Source organism: Copadichromis virginalis, linkage group LG4 (genome assembly GCF_057382275.1).
Source record: "Copadichromis virginalis isolate Kocher_CV1m ecotype Utaka linkage group LG4, C_Virginalis_male_GT1.1, whole genome shotgun sequence".
Classification (NCBI taxonomy): Eukaryota; Metazoa; Chordata; class Actinopteri; order Cichliformes; family Cichlidae; genus Copadichromis; species Copadichromis virginalis.
The window spans coordinates 12,566,559-12,584,065 of NC_140621.1; the positions used below are offsets into that span (position 1 = coordinate 12,566,559).

General features: G+C 39.2%; 1 long non-coding RNA gene across 1 annotated transcript; it reads right to left on the reverse strand.

The window, feature by feature from the left end:
* Positions 1–3,679: 3,679 nt before the first annotated feature.
* Positions 3,680–6,187, reverse strand: LOC146710958 (uncharacterized). Its single transcript, XR_014920271.1, has 4 exons — positions 5,976–6,187; positions 4,388–4,507; positions 3,968–4,231; positions 3,680–3,858 (listed from the first exon to the last, which is right to left on the reverse strand). It is a non-coding gene; the product is annotated as an uncharacterized LOC146710958 (long non-coding RNA).
* Positions 6,188–17,507: the final 11,320 nt, after the last annotated feature.

Consider the following 17,507-nt stretch of genomic DNA (forward strand, 5'->3'; position numbering starts at 1 on the left):
CAGCCAGTGCCTGATTGTGTGCCGTTTTTACCTTATGCCTGTCCACTGCTGTCTTTCTGTGTTTTTCCTTTTCTGTGCATAGGGCCTTTATTAGGTCATTGCGCGATATGGCAGCCTCGCTTCTGTCAGTCTGTCCCAGGGCAGCTGTGGCTACAACCGTAGCTGCCTCCACCAGTGTGTGAATGTGAGAGTGAATGAATAGTGGCATTGTAAAGCGCTTTGGGTGCCTTGAAAAGCGCTATATAAATCCAATCCATTATTATTATTATTATTATTGCATTTTTCTTTTTCAAAGAAACAAGTTAATCTTCGACCATAGCCTTTATTTTCCTTTCAAATGCCAGAGCCCTAATGTTTCTCTGACATTTGCGTTTGATCTCCATATTGTTAGGGTTCCTGGGTCGGTGACCCAGTGTTTTGTGTTTTTGGTTATTTGATTTTGTTATCTCTTTATATTCTAGCTTTGCTTTACGGGTTTTTCTTAAGTTAAGGTCCTCTGGGTGGGGTTTGGTTAGAGTTTTAGTGTTTTGGTTTTCTGTCTGTTCCTTTGTTGCTGTCTTCCCTGTCTGCTGTATTTCCACGTCCAGTCAGTGTCGGTGTCTGCCCTGGTCCCACGTCTCTGTTCCCTTTGTTTTAGTGCTTGCCTGTGAGTCTGTGTTATGTTTCCTGTTTTACTTTGGAAGTCCATGTCTGATGTTAATGTGTCTGGTTTTGCTTCCCCTGGTCTCGTTAGGCCTGATTTGCCCCAGCTGTTTTTCCCTCCTCTTACTCATTCCCTGATTGCTCCCTCTGTATTTAAGCCCTGTGTTTCTCTGTGTCCATGTTGCGATCTACCGTTTATTTTGCTGTGTGTTTTGCCAGTCCACCGGTGTTAGTTTATTTTGAGTTTTTCCCAGTTATGTTATGTTTGCGTTCAGCATTAAAGCTGTTTTGGTTTAAGTTTGTCTCTGGAGTCTGCATCTTGGGTCCTATCCCTGTCCGCACACAGCCGTCACACAACACATATACTGGGCCTTTTGATCTTCTATTACTTTGCACATTTGATATTTCTCATCTGTTAACTCTTTCACAGTTTTATCCTTAAATTTATTTTGGTCCTTTAGCTATATATTATATGTCAATAGGCCCTCAATCTAATGCTGCGAGGATTAATGTTCCTCCTCGCGTTTTTTAACTGCATTCATGGTAACACTTTTACCAATTTTTATTTCATTCTCTAGCTTTTCTATATAATTATCATAAATTCCTATGACTGTTTTTAACTTTGTTTCTGCAGCATAAGCTTTGTTTTCGAGTTTTTTTTGTATTTTCATCATAAAACTGCTGCATCTGATTTTTCTCCTCTTTGTGGCGTTTCAATAGTAAGTCAACAATTTGGCTGCATCGTTGGTCCATAGAAGCGTGATCCGTTTCTTATTGATTGTATGTTGTTTTTGTTGTAGTATTCAAGTTCTGTTTTAAGCTTTTCAACTTCATCAATCATTGAATGGAGTCTTTGGTTGAACTGGCTGGCATATGTTTCTTTTTCTTTTTGACTTTTGCCTTTTAAACGGTTAACCTTTTTTTTTTTTCCCCCAAGATATCAACATCACCGTCTTTATATAATATATTTATATTTATCATAGAGCTGGGCGATATAAGATTTTTTCATATCACGATATGTTTTTTTTTCATTTCAGGCGATAACGATATCTATCACGATATAAGCCAAATAACTATATTTGTAAGATTTAAATGTGCCGTTGCTCACAAGTAAAATGTGAAATAATCAGCTTGTTTTGATTTAAATATTTATTTCCCATAATAAGTTCAACAGGGTAGATGTACTTAAGGAACATGAGACTTTTTCAGATAAATAAAGGCAAATATTGCAAACTACACAAAAGCAGCCGCTAAAGCGTTTAAGTTTCAAAATAGAACAAACGAAACAGACTACTAAATTGTCAATTCCACTTAGAAACAAAATATTAATTCTAAAAATAAATCTTAGTTTGTTTTACAGAAGATCAGACAAAATTGACTAACTTTTGTCAATATCAAATAAACTGAGAACTAAAAGGAAATTCTCAATCTCTCCTTGTTGTATAGCTGAGCTTTTCAAACAGTTTTAACAGTTACTTTAGTCTGACAAAAGGCGAATGACGAATTAGGGCTTCCAGTCAGAGATTGAGCATGCACCGCTTTATTGTATTTCCAGACTTGCTTTCGGCACAATTTACAGTGCGCGCTACTCTGTTTCTGTCAGACTTGAAATAGCCGAAATACCTTCACACTACGGAACTTCTATGGCTTTTCCGTTCGACAATCTCTCCGGCATTGGAACCATCATCTGTTTTCTCTTCGGTAACCTTCAGTCACGCTCGGTTGATTTTTCTCTAGTCAGTGGCTGTGTCCCAATTAAGAGACTGCACGCTTGAAGTACGCGCACTACGCGTACTACGTACGGTGCGTACTATAAGTACGAGAAGTGCGGAAGTGAGAGGCTTGTGAAATGGGACGGTATACGCTTCGTCGCGCTGTTCAGGTTGCCTAGCAACCATGATACTAACCGCGAGACACGTTACATACAGCTTTGTTTGACAGAAATGAAGGAGAAAAATGTTTTGTTGGTCATTCATTTTTGTCATGACATCACTTTAGTTGAGTATCTGAGGCTGAGACCACGGGACTGTAAAACATGATTGTTGGGCTTCATTCCTGTGCTGAACAGTCATTTAAGATTAGTTGGTAAATAACAATTAGTTAATGTTGTTCATGAGACTAAAGTCATCTCACTGTGGCAATGTAAATATAATATGGCCAATATTATAGTATTGTCAGATTATTATGATATATATATATATATATATATATATATATATATATATATATATATATATATATATATATATATATATATATATATCACTGACTTTCAGCTTGTTGTGTTTGTGGATATATGACTGACTTTAATTATTACACATTCGCACATAAATAAGTGACGTCATATTCAGTACTTTTGACAGTTCACTCTTCGGCCGCTCCATCTTATTAGGGAAATTCCACATACATAAATGTAAATTTCAAAACTCAAACGACATTTTTAATGTCCGCGACACTTTTTACCTGAATAAATGAAAGCTGAATAAAAGTCACATCTGATGAAAGGAAGTTTCTTTTTGGATCAAAATGAATTGATCTCATTCATGAGAGAAACGTTTGACAGATTATATGACAGCAAGTCATTTACATCTGTTACCGTCAATTATTTTTTGGCAAATACCAGAAATCACTTTGGCAAACGATCACTTTTTGGCACAACACTGGGCACCGGTCATTAGAGAACATGAATGATTATTGAATATTTAGTATGCAAACAGAATGACATAAATCTCTAGCATTCTGCACTTTATTCAAGGAAGTTAAGTAATGTGTTGTCTTTTAAAAAGACAAAGGCGCGAGTGAATTAAAGCCTGAATATATATCATGGTCAAGAAGGACTTCAAATGAGCCCTTTTGAGTCAGATAAATAATAATATAAGTAGTGATTTTTCAAAATAAAAGTCCTATGAAGGTTTTATGAATTTTCTCAGTGACCTTAAACAGTTGTCCAAACACACAGTGGAATATATCTATAATACACAGAAACACAAACTTGTGCAGAAATTACATTTTAATCATCAAAGTCACATGTGAACTATTTACAGAAAATCATATTGTGGGATTTTGACTTTTTGCCCATACGCAATGTCAATTTTTTCAAGTCCGTCTTCGTTGGTTGATGTCTCCACCATAGGACGATTCAGTCTCTCCCACAGCTTTTTTTTAGTGCTTCTCCCCAGCTCTAAACTGTAGGTATGTTTGCGGCCATTCTTGGACCTGCAAGAAGAAATTCAATCAAAATGATGCATGTGGTCAAAAACCATACTGTAACCATTTTAGAGCTGGCGATTTAAAAAAGTGACAGGACATTTGGAGACAAACGTACGTCAGCATGCTATCTACCACCTCATGGTAGACTCGCTGATAATCTTCCACTGAGAGGTTGTGGATTTTTAAAGGGCTGTCACTGGAGCTGGTTGGCTGGTGGTCGGTACTGCATGGCTCGGGTCTGGGGGGCAATTTTTTTGCCACTGGCAGGTCATCATGTGAGATTGCAGAGGGAGGCACTGGATGCTGGGCTTCGCTTCCTTTTCCGGGGCTGACTGACTGTTCTGTCACGGTGCCGGGGCCTCTGGGTTGAATTAACAACCTGGGGAAAGGTCAGAAGCACACAAGGGAATGTCAGTAGTTAATAGCGACCTCATTTTTTTCAAACAAGACAAAAATCTAAATTTGATGAACCACAATGAAGTCCAAACTCCAAAACCCTCAAATGATTCTGTTCCTGAAATTTTACACATCCAACCTGGTCCTTGCTGCAGCACGGTTGTTTCCTGCTGGCTCTGGGTTTCTTTGCATCACGGGCCTGGCATGCAATGTTTCTCTTACAATAATTATGGTCTTTGAGGTGATCGGGCACAGTAAGCTGCAGGTATACACAAAAATGACAGTAATGCAGACATCAGTTAGTAGCTCATGAAACATTTAAAAAATAACAAACCCTTTCATATGTCCATAAACTACTTAAACCACTTGCATGGTTGAATAACTTGTCCACAGTGATTGTAACGACAAAAAATATCCAACATGTTCACATAAAATCATAAGGTCAAGGTCAAGGTCAGATTTATTTATATAGCACATTTCCAACAGCCGATGCTGCACAAAGTGCTTAACAATAACAATAAAATTAAAAACTACAGTGTAATACAATAATAACAATAGAAACAATAGAATAGAAGAATTGAAACAATACTAACTAATTCAGATAAATCCAAATAAGAACTAAAACCAGGACAATGCATCAAGGTCAGTGTAATAAAAGACGTGTCAACTTATGGGCTCGTCGTGTTAGAGCTTCACTGCTGCATACCCCCAAATGACATGTCAAATAATAATTTGCATAAGCTAAACAAACACCAAAGTCCATGTTGTATTAAACTCTAATTTCTGTTATAATCATTGCTGCTTATTGCCGTTTTTGAACAATGCAGATGCACAAAATACCTTTGTAACTGGCCAAGCTTGGTCACGTGTGGCACTTATATGGTTTAAAATGACATGTAAGAAAAGCAAGCTGCAATAATAGGAGAGCCCTGCCTTGTGTGTGGGGGGTAATGAGTTCAAGATCATCATTAGGCTGTGGTGTAATGAGGGACCTCTACCCAGAGGTGACTGTCTTGTCAGGTGAATAATTGTAGCATAAGCCACAATGAAGAAGGAGATTAAAACTTTAGTTTAAAAAGCCCAAAAGCAGAAGCTTTGAGGATTTTAAAGATGATCACAGTTACATGTGGCTCCTGTAAACATGTGACAGTGTGTACATTTGAGAATTCAGATGATGCTGCAGAACATGGCTTGCATATTTGTAAATAAACATTTTGGGGATTAGCTTTTCTACAGTGAATAAAGTCTCAGTGTTTACTTGTTTTATTCCCTGATTTTAGTTTTAAATACAAAATAAAGGCCCCCAATCAGGAACATGCACAGCCCACCCCCCCAAAAAAAGCTAGAAACAGGCCTGGTGATCATTATGCACTTGAGTTAATTCGAGATGTAAGATACTCTACTTATTAGCAAAAACTGAAAATTTTTATCCCAGCTGCAAACTTTGGTGACATGTCTGCCACAAGATCATTTAATACACGCAAAAGAAAACGTTATTATAGGTAACATACTAGTTTAAATGACTTTATGCACAGTTTACCCGTTTACAGCTACAGTGCAACAGTCTAACATGCAAGTATAACTCCCACATGCACAGGCCTAAGTTTTAATGCTTTTTATCCACATTTATGTCGTCTATATTTTCATGTTGCCCTGTTGCAAAGTGAACTCTTTCTGGCCGTCGAGTAAATATTCAAAACTTATTGAAAATGGTCATAAAATCTCACATTTTCCATGATGGATGATGGTTGCTGGGTCGCTTTCCTCCGTGACATGGGAGTTGGACACTTGTAAGGCTGCAAGAAGTCTTGAGCAGAAAGTTGTCTTACTTTTGCAGAAATTTGCAGAAATCCCTTGTAGCTTTGCACAACACGCCGAGTGAAATCTGTCTGAACTATACCAAAAGATGCAATGCAAATAGAACCTGGAGACGCATAGCAACCACGCAACCTGTCATGTTAAATCACGCATTTTTGTACCTACTGTTAAAAATCACTGTAACAATTGTTTTTAGTGAGTTTTTCCCTCAGTTCAACCTCACTTATGGCGGCTTTTTTAATATTTAGGCATCCACATAATTACTCCATCAAAGTGGTGCGTAATGATCATACGAAAATACGTCAAAACAGAGCAAAAGTGGTTTTATTTGCCACAGCATATCACAGCAGCTCATTGTATTTGAAAACTACTGGATTTCATAAATTGTGCTTATTTTATAAATGGCCCGGAGAGTAGCAAATTCTCTCTTTCTACTCACTGTACTGAACCCGCTGCACTACCCACTTTCACCAATAGGTGTCATCCTTTTACCGTGGAACCAGCTATGTACAGCTCCAAAGTCAATCGCTAGAGAGATCTGTTGCAGTAATAACTTCTTTCCAAAAGGTGTCTGTATAAAAATCTCTGTTATGCTCTATTAGTTTGCAGTGCCTTAGTCTGTGGTGACATTTTTGTTGGCTCATGCTCATGAGTCTGTCCCAGCCTCAGAAATGGATTTAAGATGTTTTAGTTTGATATATCGCCCTGTGGTCAGTTTTTGACATTCGTTTTGTTGCGGTCTTCAAAACAGAAAACAGTTACATCTGAAAGAAGATTTTAAATAAAACAAAAAGGGACAATTATATAATACATAATAATACATAAATGTAAATTGTCTGTTTTTTATACAGCACTTTTCTGCTCCACTTGCACACTCAGAGCACTTTATGAAACATGCCTCATTCACCCATTCACACACACATTCATACCCTTTTATAGTGTTTTTTAAATAACATTGACATGCATTCTCACTCTATACTGTTTATGGCATACAGTATCTGCTTTGTTGTTGCATCACTAAAAGAACTTTTTTTTGGTTTATTTTTTTGGTTTATACATCTGAGTTTATTTCAGATTGTGGGAGGAAAGAAAATGAGAACACAAACCCCAGCTCATCAGGGGGTCTGAAACAGGGATTTTTTAAATATTATTTTATTTTAGTTGCTGAGAGGCCACAAATCAAATCATTGCACTGCTGACATTTGTGACATAGTTTTGACTTTTTTATTTGATTACATTTTGTATGATGGATTATGCAGAAAAAGTAGAATTGGGCTGAAAGGTCTATTGCTTTATTGCCTATTCAGGTTGTGTATCATGTTTTAAAAAAGTAACTGAGTAACTAACTACTTTTGAAGATAAGCAGTCAGTAAAGTAACGGGATTATGTTTTTTTGGAGAAGTAATCAGTAATTAGTTACTAATTATTTTTTTTCAAGTAACTTGACCAACACTGGTCATCATAACATCAAACAGGGGTAACTTAATGAAACCCTTGCATTAGAAAAATTTAAAAGATTGTTTAACTTTTAGAAATTAGTGAAATGTGTAGTATAAAGATGGTGACCTGTTTACTTAAAATTAGCAGCAGGTATTAGACATTGACCAGACAGATCTAAGGAGCCATGATATCTTTAAAACAAAACAAAACAAACAAAAAAAACAAACAAAAAAAACTCCAGAAAAACAAAAAAACCTCCTAATAAATAAATAAATAAATAAATAAATAAATAAATAAATATAGAACATAGGTAAACAGGATATTTGATGTTGCCAGAACTTTGCATATCACTGTACAGTGATCCAGTGACAGATTTGACCCATTTATACATCATTTTATTTATTCATTTATTTTTTTGTGACCTTATAATAGTTTTATTATACTTAAATCACATATATTGGTGTTTACTTTTACTGTAAGTCTTATTACTGCTAAAATTAACGGAATAATTCAATATTTATAATTTATTTAGTTTTAATTGAGTTGCATACAAAAAATGTGCAGAAACCACCACTAGTTAGAAGGCTATTTGTCTACTTCTTGTTACATAGTTACAATTTCGATTTACTGTTCTTTCAAAACTGGCTGACTGACTCAAAAATGTACTCCCTTTTGTTTTGGAGCTGTCTACTGTATTAGGATGTGCTCGATTCAGAGAATTAACTAGAATGAACTTAAATCTTTGAAAGGAAGTGTAAATGTTTAGCCACATTCTGTTATTACTGCATTATTATAGCAGCGTCATCAAGTACTGTAACACTAGGACGTGCTACAGTTTGATATGTAGTGAGTAGTGAGCTCTATCGGCTTAATCCTAAGCTTGAGAATGGTGTGTTGAGAGTGGGAGGTAGGCTTAGTAGAGCAGCTATGCCTGAAGATGCAAGGCATCCCGCAATTATAGCCAGGGATCTGCATATTTCTGACCTAATACTTCAACATGTACATCAGAAAATAGGGCATGGTGGACGTAACCACATGCTGTCCGAATTGCGGCAAAGGTATTGGGTTCCAGGTGCAAGCATTGCCATAAGGAGGATTTTGGCTAAATGCATAGTGTGTCGCAGACTTCATGCGGCATCAGGATGTCAGATGATGGCAGACCTTCCACAAGATCGCATCTCACCCGATGAACCTCCATTTTCTCGGGTTGGAGTGGATTGTTTCGGACCCTTTCAAGTTAAGCGTGGAAGGTGTGAAGTAAAGAGATATGGAATTATCTTTACATGCCTGGCAGTGAGAGCTGTGCATTTAGAGGTGTTGTCATCTTTGAGCACAGACTCTTTTATCAATGCGCTTCGTCGATTTATATCAAGGTGAGGTCAGGTATTGGAGATACGATCGGATAATGGTACAAACTTTGTGGGTGGTGAACGCGAGTTGAGAGAGGCAGTGGAAGGATGGAATCAGGCACAGATTCATGAGATGCTGCTGCAAAAGGGCATAAAGTGGATTTTTAATCCTCCTGCTGGTTCCCATCATGGCGGTGTTTGGGAACGTCTCATAAGGTCTGTCAGGAAGGTGTTAAATTCCATCTTGAAAGTGCAGGATTTGGACGAAGAAGGCCTTTGTACAGTTCTTTGTGAGGCAGAGGCTATTGTGAACAGTAGACCAATAACTAAAGCCTCTACTGATCCTAATGATTTGGAGGCCTTGACTCCTAACCATCTGTTGCTGCTTAAGACCAAGCCATTGATACCACCAGGAGTTTTTCAGAAGGGGGACGTGTATGGACGACGTCGATGGAGGCAAGTTCAGTACATGTCTGACCTCTTCTGGAAGCGCTGGGTTAAGGAGTACCTGCCCCAGTTTCAAGAGCGTCAGAAGTGGCAGAGAATCGGACGGAACTTCATTCCTGGGGATGTGGTTATTGTTGTCGATGATTCTGCGCCTCGTAACTCTTGGGTGACTGGAAGGATTGTGGAAGCAATTTCTGACAGTAAAGGACTTGTACGTCGGGTTCGTGTTAAAACAAAGACTGGTTATTTGGACAGGCCGATCACTAAAGTGTGTCTTCTACAGGAAGCAGAAGAGTCATGAAGATTGACTTTTTCCAAATGTCTATTTGTATTAATGTGTATTTGTTTATTTTGAATTTGTATCTTTGAATGTTTTGATAAAGGATAGATCATGTTTATCAATATGTCTCCTACCATGGTAAGTATGATGTAATTATTGCTCTAAAATAATTAGGGGCCGGTATGTAGGAGCCATATGAGTTGTTTCCGTCTGACTAAGTGGGTTGGTTTAAATGGACTCACTGTATTGGTGCATGGGTGTGGGGCGTGTCTCATGGGTGTGGTATAAGATAAATGTGGTTGCACTCACTAGTTCACAGCACCTGATGTGATGAGCAGAAGGTAGGGTGAGCACGAGGCAAAACTTTCTGTTGACCGCAACATGTTTGTAATATTATCGCAATATAAATGCAAATTGAACACAACGTGATCGCAACTTGAGCGCAACTTGAATGATTTGATATATTTGACTGTAACTTGATGGTGTTTAGGGCTGCCACAAACGATTATTTTGATAGTCGACTAGTCACCGATTATTTTTGCGATTAGTCGACTAATCAGATCATCATCCATTGGACGTACAGCATACAGCTTATTGCACCAGCAGCATCTGGTCTTATATAACTATCATTAGCTTACAGCTTGAAGTGTTTGTGCTAACTAAAAATAAAGACAAGATGGTAGTTTATTAATTTTTAATGAAATTTGCAGATTGTTTCGGTGAAGTTTAATAAACTCCTTGCTTTCTAAAATATAACAGGACACCGGAGTATATTATCCAGCGTCTCAAACTTCTGATGATCAGCTGTCTGCTTGAAGTTTATTTAGCTGTGCAAAAACTATAACTTTAATCTTAGCCAAACCGATTTACTCAGGAACAAATAAAATACTAAAGAAAGCCAAACAATAACATTTTAAGTTATCTAAGTGACTTATATATCATGTTTAACCTGAGTAGCGAAAGACAGTGGTGGGTTTGAAAACGATTTGCCGGGAGTCCGGTGTTCTCACGGCTCTAGTTAGCCTTGCCCCCGCCTAGCTAACGAGCTAGTGGGTAACAGACGTCTCCGAAAACGTTGGAGAGCTTTTGAAAATATGTGGTGTCTTGATAAACTGAGCAGATATTTGAGGTTTACACAGCTACATTCTCGCCTGAAAATATGTTAAACGTTTATTTTGTGACCCAGAAAGAATAATAAGAGTAAAGTTAAAACTAACTAGCTGCCGCCATTGTTGACAACTGCGCTGGGCTGCGCTATGAATTCTGGGACACAGCTTCTTCTTCTTCGGGGTTTAACGGCAGCTGGCATCCTTGTACATGCAGTGCTGCCATCTTCTGTTTCAGTCCGTTATTACACCCTTAAATCCTACTACTCATTCCTGCGTCCTTTGTGATCTTACAAAGCTTCAAACGATGCGTCGACTATTAAATTAGTCGTCGACGATTTTAATAGTCGACATAATCGTGACTAGTCGACTAATCGTGGCAGCCCTAATGGTGTTTGTATATTTGAGTACTAATTGATGCCATAGACCAGGTTGTAATTTGACATAATAGTTAGTGCAGTTATTGATAAGTTGCAGTTATTTGTTTGTGCAATCTGTGCGTTTGTTTAGTAGTTAATCCTATGTGCCGATATTGGACGGTTGCATGTGGAAATAAAGAAGCAAATGATACAGAAGTGTATGGTATGCGTTTATTGTTGCGCGTCATCAGGGTCCTCATGTTTAGCCTGCCGCGGCCATTGGTTGGAGTAGCCGCAACATAAGCTTTATCAAGTTATCACATATTTGCAAAAGTGCTCCGATGTTTTCAGAGACGTCTGTTATCCGTTAGCTTATGTTATCTGTTAGCTTGTAAAGACCTTATATACATTTCTGACATACAAAAACAAATCAGCGACCAGTATAGCCACCTTTCTTTGCAAGGACACTCAAAAGCCTGCCATCCATGGATTCTGTCAGTGTTTTGATCTGTTCACCATCAACATTGCGTGCAGCAGCAACCACAGCCTCCCAGACACTGTTCAGAGAGGTGTACTGTTTTCCCTCCTTGTAAATCTCGCATTTGATGATGGACCACAGGTTCTCAATGGGTTCAGATCAGGTGAACAAGGAGGCCATGTCATTAGTTTTTCTTCTTTTATACCCTTTCTTGTCAGCCACGCTGTGGAGTACTTGGACGCGTGTGATGGAGCATTGTCCTGCATGAAAATCATGTTTTTCTTGAAGGATGCAGACTTCTTCCTGTACCACTGCTTGAAGAAGGTGTCTTCCAGAAACTGGCAGTAGGACTGGGAGTTGAGCTTGACTCCATCCTCAACCTGAAAAGGCCCCACAAGCTCATCTTTGATGATACCAGCCCAAACCAGTACTCCACCTCCACCTTGCTGGCGTCTGAGTCGGACTGGAGCTCTCTGCCCTTTACCAATCCAGCCACGGGCCCATCCATCTGGCCCATCAAGACTCACTCTCATTTCATCAGTCCATAAAACCTTAGAAAAATCAGTCTCAAGATATTTCTTGGCCCAGTCTTGACGTTTCAGCTTGTGTGTCTTGTTCAGTGGTGGTCGACTTTCAGCCTTTCTTACCTTGGCCATGTCTCTGAGTATTGCACACCTTGTGCTTTTGGGCACTCCAGTGATGTTGCAGCTCTGAAATATGGCCAAACTGGTGTCAAGTGGCATCTTGGCAGCTGCACGCTTGACTTTTCTCAGTTCATGGGCAGTTATTTTGCGGCTTGGTTTTTCCACACGCTTCTTGCGACCCTGTTGACTATTTTGAATGAAACGCTTGATTGTTCGATGATCACACTTCAAAGCTTTGTAATTTTGAGACTGCTGCATCCCTCTGCAAGATATCTCACTATTTTTGACTTTTCTGAGCCTGTCATGTCCTTCTTTTGACCCATTTTGCCAAAGGAAAGGACGTTGCCTAATAATTATGCACACCTGATATAGGGTGTTGATGTCATTAGACCACACCCCTTCTCATTACAGAGATGCACATCACCTAATATGCTTAATTGGTAGTAGGCTTTCGAGCCTATACAGCTTGGAGTAAGACAACATGCATGAAGAGGATGATGTGGACAAAATACTCATTTGCCTAATAATTCTGCACTCCCTGTATGGAGAATCTTTTTTCCACAGGTGTTTGGGGAATATCACATGAATGATCTTGGTGATGTGTTATTGTGTAAAGAATTTTGTACAGTAGCTATGGCTCCGATCTCAGACACAGGATGGGCCAGGTTGGGTATGTACGGTCTGTTTATGTGGGGCTTCAGCTTTTATATCACAGAGGCAAAATAAAGGAAGGTCAGGCACAAGTAGGGCTTTTTAAAGATAGTGTTTTTATTTGCCGTCATAGATCTATTATAACTGCACATGTGCATCATCAACTACAAACCTATAAATGTGTTGAACAGCCACACCCTGAGTGTGCTTGACTATGAGATCTTTGATACAGTTATTTTAACAGTTCTTTCTTTACGATACATACAAACAAAACTGAGTAGTCTTCTGATTCCTAATCTTCTTGTCATGCTACTTCATGAAGTGTTTGAGCTCACCTTGCTCAGGTTGTTCTCAATATTTGAGCCTGTATCTGGGACCAAGTCATCTTTGAACTGATCAGCCAGAGAGGCAGTCTCTGTAAAAGAAGTCACTGACTGACCTTCAAGGCCACTTTTCTCCAGGTATGTCTTCATACGGTGGCTGTAAAGGAGATAGAAATTGATGTGAGACTGAAATAATGAACATTTTCTTTTAAATGTCAATTCCACTGTAGCCGTCGCATTGAAATGTAGTTATTTTGTGATTGCAATGTTCAAAATTTGGTGTTTAATCTGGATTCATGTTGTGTTGTCGCCACCTACTGGTGGGCCTGAGTGTGGCGCTTTGTGGTGCGCATGCTTTGGGGTGATGCTCAATTAAGCGCACATTACACCAGAGACTGAAGGCTCGAGCCAGAAAGAGAATGCTGGCTTGTGTAAAAGGTGGAAATATAGAAGATATGGACTACAATTGCTCATGAATGTTCAGTAGAAAGGCGCACACTGTATGTTGGTGCATTTACTTTGTGTGTATGTTTTATTTGAGTTGTAATTTTTGTTCTGCTGATGTAATATCCGTGTTTTTCATTGATCATTTCACCATAGTTTTTCACAGTGTTTGCTGGTGAAAAGAAGATTAAAATACTGACTGAACATCAGCTGGAGCATGGCCCTTTATTCTACTTCGAACATGAAAAACCTTCAGGAGCAGTTACAGTAAAAAATGTGGCCTGTTATGGAGCGAGCAGCCAGAGCCCTGCACGCCATTCTTCCAAGACGGCAGCCCACGTGGAAGAGTAGACTGTGAGTTCTTACATCAGCGAAACGTTTGAACTGCATAAAGAGATCTAAGAAAAGGCCAAAAAGAAAATTGTATGGTGTAGATATTGTACATTTGTTCATTTATTGAAAGTTTATTACTGTGCTGTTTGATATTTAAGGTAGTGTACTCTGGGTAAGTTTCCTTTTATTGTTCTAAGTTGTTGGTTCAAAACATTGTAATGGAGCAGAGTGCACAAGAAACTCATATCCTTGAGCAAATACTTATAGCCTTAGAAGATGAAAAGGCACAGTTAGAAAAGAAATTAGAAACTGAACTTGAAGATGCAGAAAGAGAAGAAGTTGAAGCACGCATAGGAGAAATTCATGGAGACCTTGAAATACACAAAGTAGGGCTGCCTCAGCCATCATCTAAACCTGATGCAGAGGTGAGACGGACAGACCGTCAAAGCCAACTAACAGAAAAAATGCGTGAGTTTAAACAGACAGAGATAACAAGCAAAGAAAGAAAGTTTATGTCAACATATGTAAACTTTAAGGCAGAAATTCAGCTCACTAGGTCCAAACTTAAAGAAGAATGTTCTAAAGCAAAATTAGCTGAAATGATCAAGTCAGTAGAAAAATGTGAGTTAGACCTACAGCAAGATTATGTGGCTTTACGTGCACTGACTACACCATCTCAAGATATGAGAAGAAAGATGGATAGCTGTACTTCAGTTTCTGCTGAGATGATGATACTTCTGAAAAGGCGTTACGCAGATGTTGACAAACCTACAAACCTATAAGTTTGATGCAGGAGCTGTAAAAGAATCACTCCTTCAGTTACTCCAAAGAGAAGGTGCAGAATCAATTTATGGCTCAACTGTGTCTAGAGCTGGAAGAAATAGCCAGCACAGCCATAGTCAAAAACACATTTGAAAAACCTGAGAAAGAACAAAAACGTCTGAAGGCCAGTGTCCTGGTGACATCAGCAAATGGGTCTAAAGATGTGAAGAACACAACTACAGTTCAGAGCAACAGAAAATCAAAACCCAACCCTTCCTCAACTCAGAAGAAACAGCAACTTGAATGTATCTGCTGCAAGAAAAATCATTTTATCTATGAATGTGCAAAGTTTACAGCAATGCCGCTTGAAGAAAAGAAACAGTTTATTAGGGACAACAATATGTGCTTTGCTTGTCTGCAAGTCGGCCACATTTCCAAAAACTGTTGACAGAGAGCAACATGTAATGTCTGCAGACGAAGCCACCATTCTCCTCTCCATGAAGATCCTCCACTGGGAGATGAACCTGAACCACCATCAGAAGAGGAGAATGCAGCCACCGTATCGTGCAGTGTGAGAGTGGGCAACAATGATTGCACTTCAATGATCGTTCCAGTGTGGCTTTCTTCATCAGCGAAGAATCAAGAGACATTGGTTTATGCTCTGCTAGACACCCAAAGCAGCAACACATTTATTGACCAAGATATTTGTGAAAAGATACAGGCAAGCAGGGAACCAGTGAAGCTAAAGCTGACAACAATGACTGACAGGTGTTCGATTGTACCTAGTCAAAAAGTGGATGGACTGAGGGTAAGAGGGTACAACTCAGAAAAGTACATTGACTTGCCACCAACTTACACTCAAGAGTACATTCCATTGGAGAAACACACTATTCCAACTCGAGAGACAGCAAAAAAGTGGCCCCATCTGCTCAGCATTGCAAATGAAATGCCAGATCTCTTGGACTGTCCTATAGCTCTTCTCATTGGTTACGACTGAGCAAGAGCGCTAAAGCCAAGGGAAGTCATACCAGGAAATGATTATGATCCCTATGCAATAAAAACAGACTTAGGGTGGAGTATCGTGGGAGCCATTAAGCCATGGAAAAGTTTGATGGAAGCAGCAGGGATCTGTCATCGTGTCACAGTAAAGGAGCTGCCATCTGTCACACCTGCTTCTGTGATTAAAGCACTTGAAAATGACTTTCTGGACACAAACCATAAAGAAGGGAGTGTATCTCAAGAGGACATTCAGTTTCTAGAGATGCTGAATGTGAACATTCACTACAATTGAGGAAGGCCATTTAGAAATGCCTCTGCCTTTTAGAGAACGCCCACAGCTTCCAAATAACAAGCAGCTTGCAATGTTTCGCTTGAAACGTTTAAAAGGAAAAATGGATAAGAACCCAAAGTACAAAGAAGACTACATCAAGTTCATGAACAGTGTCTTTAAAGATGGTGATGCAGAGGAAGCAGATGGCACATCAGGTAGTAACACATGGTACATTCCGCACCATGGCGTTTATCATCCCAGGAAGCCAGAGAAAATTCTAGTTGTTTTCGACTGCTCTGCTAAACACGAAGGCATCTCTTTAAATGACCACCTACTCACAGGCCCAGACTTGATTAATGCTCTGGCAGGGCTTTTGTGCAGATTTTGAGAGCATCAAATAGCAATTATGTGTGATGTGGAAAAAATTTTCATCGCTTCCATGTCAACCCAGAGGATCGAGACTTCTTAAGGTTTCTGTGGTGGAAGGACGGGAATACAGATACTGAGCCTAAGGAGTATCGCATGCGAGTGCGCATTTTTAGAGCGGCATCATCACCGGGATGTGCTAACTATGGCATGAAGTATCTCGCCAGGGAACAAGAAAAGGACTACCCACTGGCAGCCAGATTCATTCACAAAAACTTTTATGTGGATGACGGGCTAATCAGCATTGATTCAGTCAGGGAACCCAAGCAGCTGGTCTGTGAAGCACAAGAGGTCTGTGCAAAAGGGAAACTGCGCTTGCACAAATTTGCATGCAACAACAAGGAGGTCGTGAGCATTATCCCAGAAACAGAACGAGCCAGCAAGACCAAAGATGTAAACCTGAACTACTCTGTAATTCAAATGCAAAGTGTGCTGGGAGTAAAGTGGAACATAGAGGCTGACGTGTTCTCATTCAGTGTAGCCCTCAAAGAAAGGCCAGCCAAAAAAAAAACAAAAAACAAAAAAACTAAACAAAAAAACCCCCCAAAAATAAAAAAGGCCAGTCTCACTCCCAATTCTTCTAGTTGCATGCTGAAGCTCTACTTGCAACCTTGTTAAGTTCCAACCATGCAAAATATGATTTATTATTATTATTATTATTATTTTACCATTTTTCAAGTGGTCTTAAACTTTTGATCGAGACCGCACTTGTTATTAATCTCTGGCTCTCTTTCACAGCATGTCCTTTGTCCTGTCTTCCTTCTCTCACCCCAACCGGTCGCAGCAGATCGCTGCCCCTCCTTGAGCCTCGTTCTTCCGGCGGTTTCTTCCTGTTAAAAGGGAGTTTTTCCTTCCCACTGTCTATATGTTTTTCTGTATATGTATTATTGTAGGGTCCACCTTATAATATAAAGCGACTTGAGGCAGCCGTTGTTGTGAGTGGGCGCTGTATAAATAAAATTGAATTGAACAACTAACTTGAGCAAACTAATCCGTTTATCCTGCACTAATGTGCAGAGGATTTTCATGCAGTCTTTAAATAGCACATTTATTCTACATCAGTTTGTTTTACAGCCCGTTTCAAAATATATTCCAAAAAATATTGTCACATGTACAAATCCAATGTCTG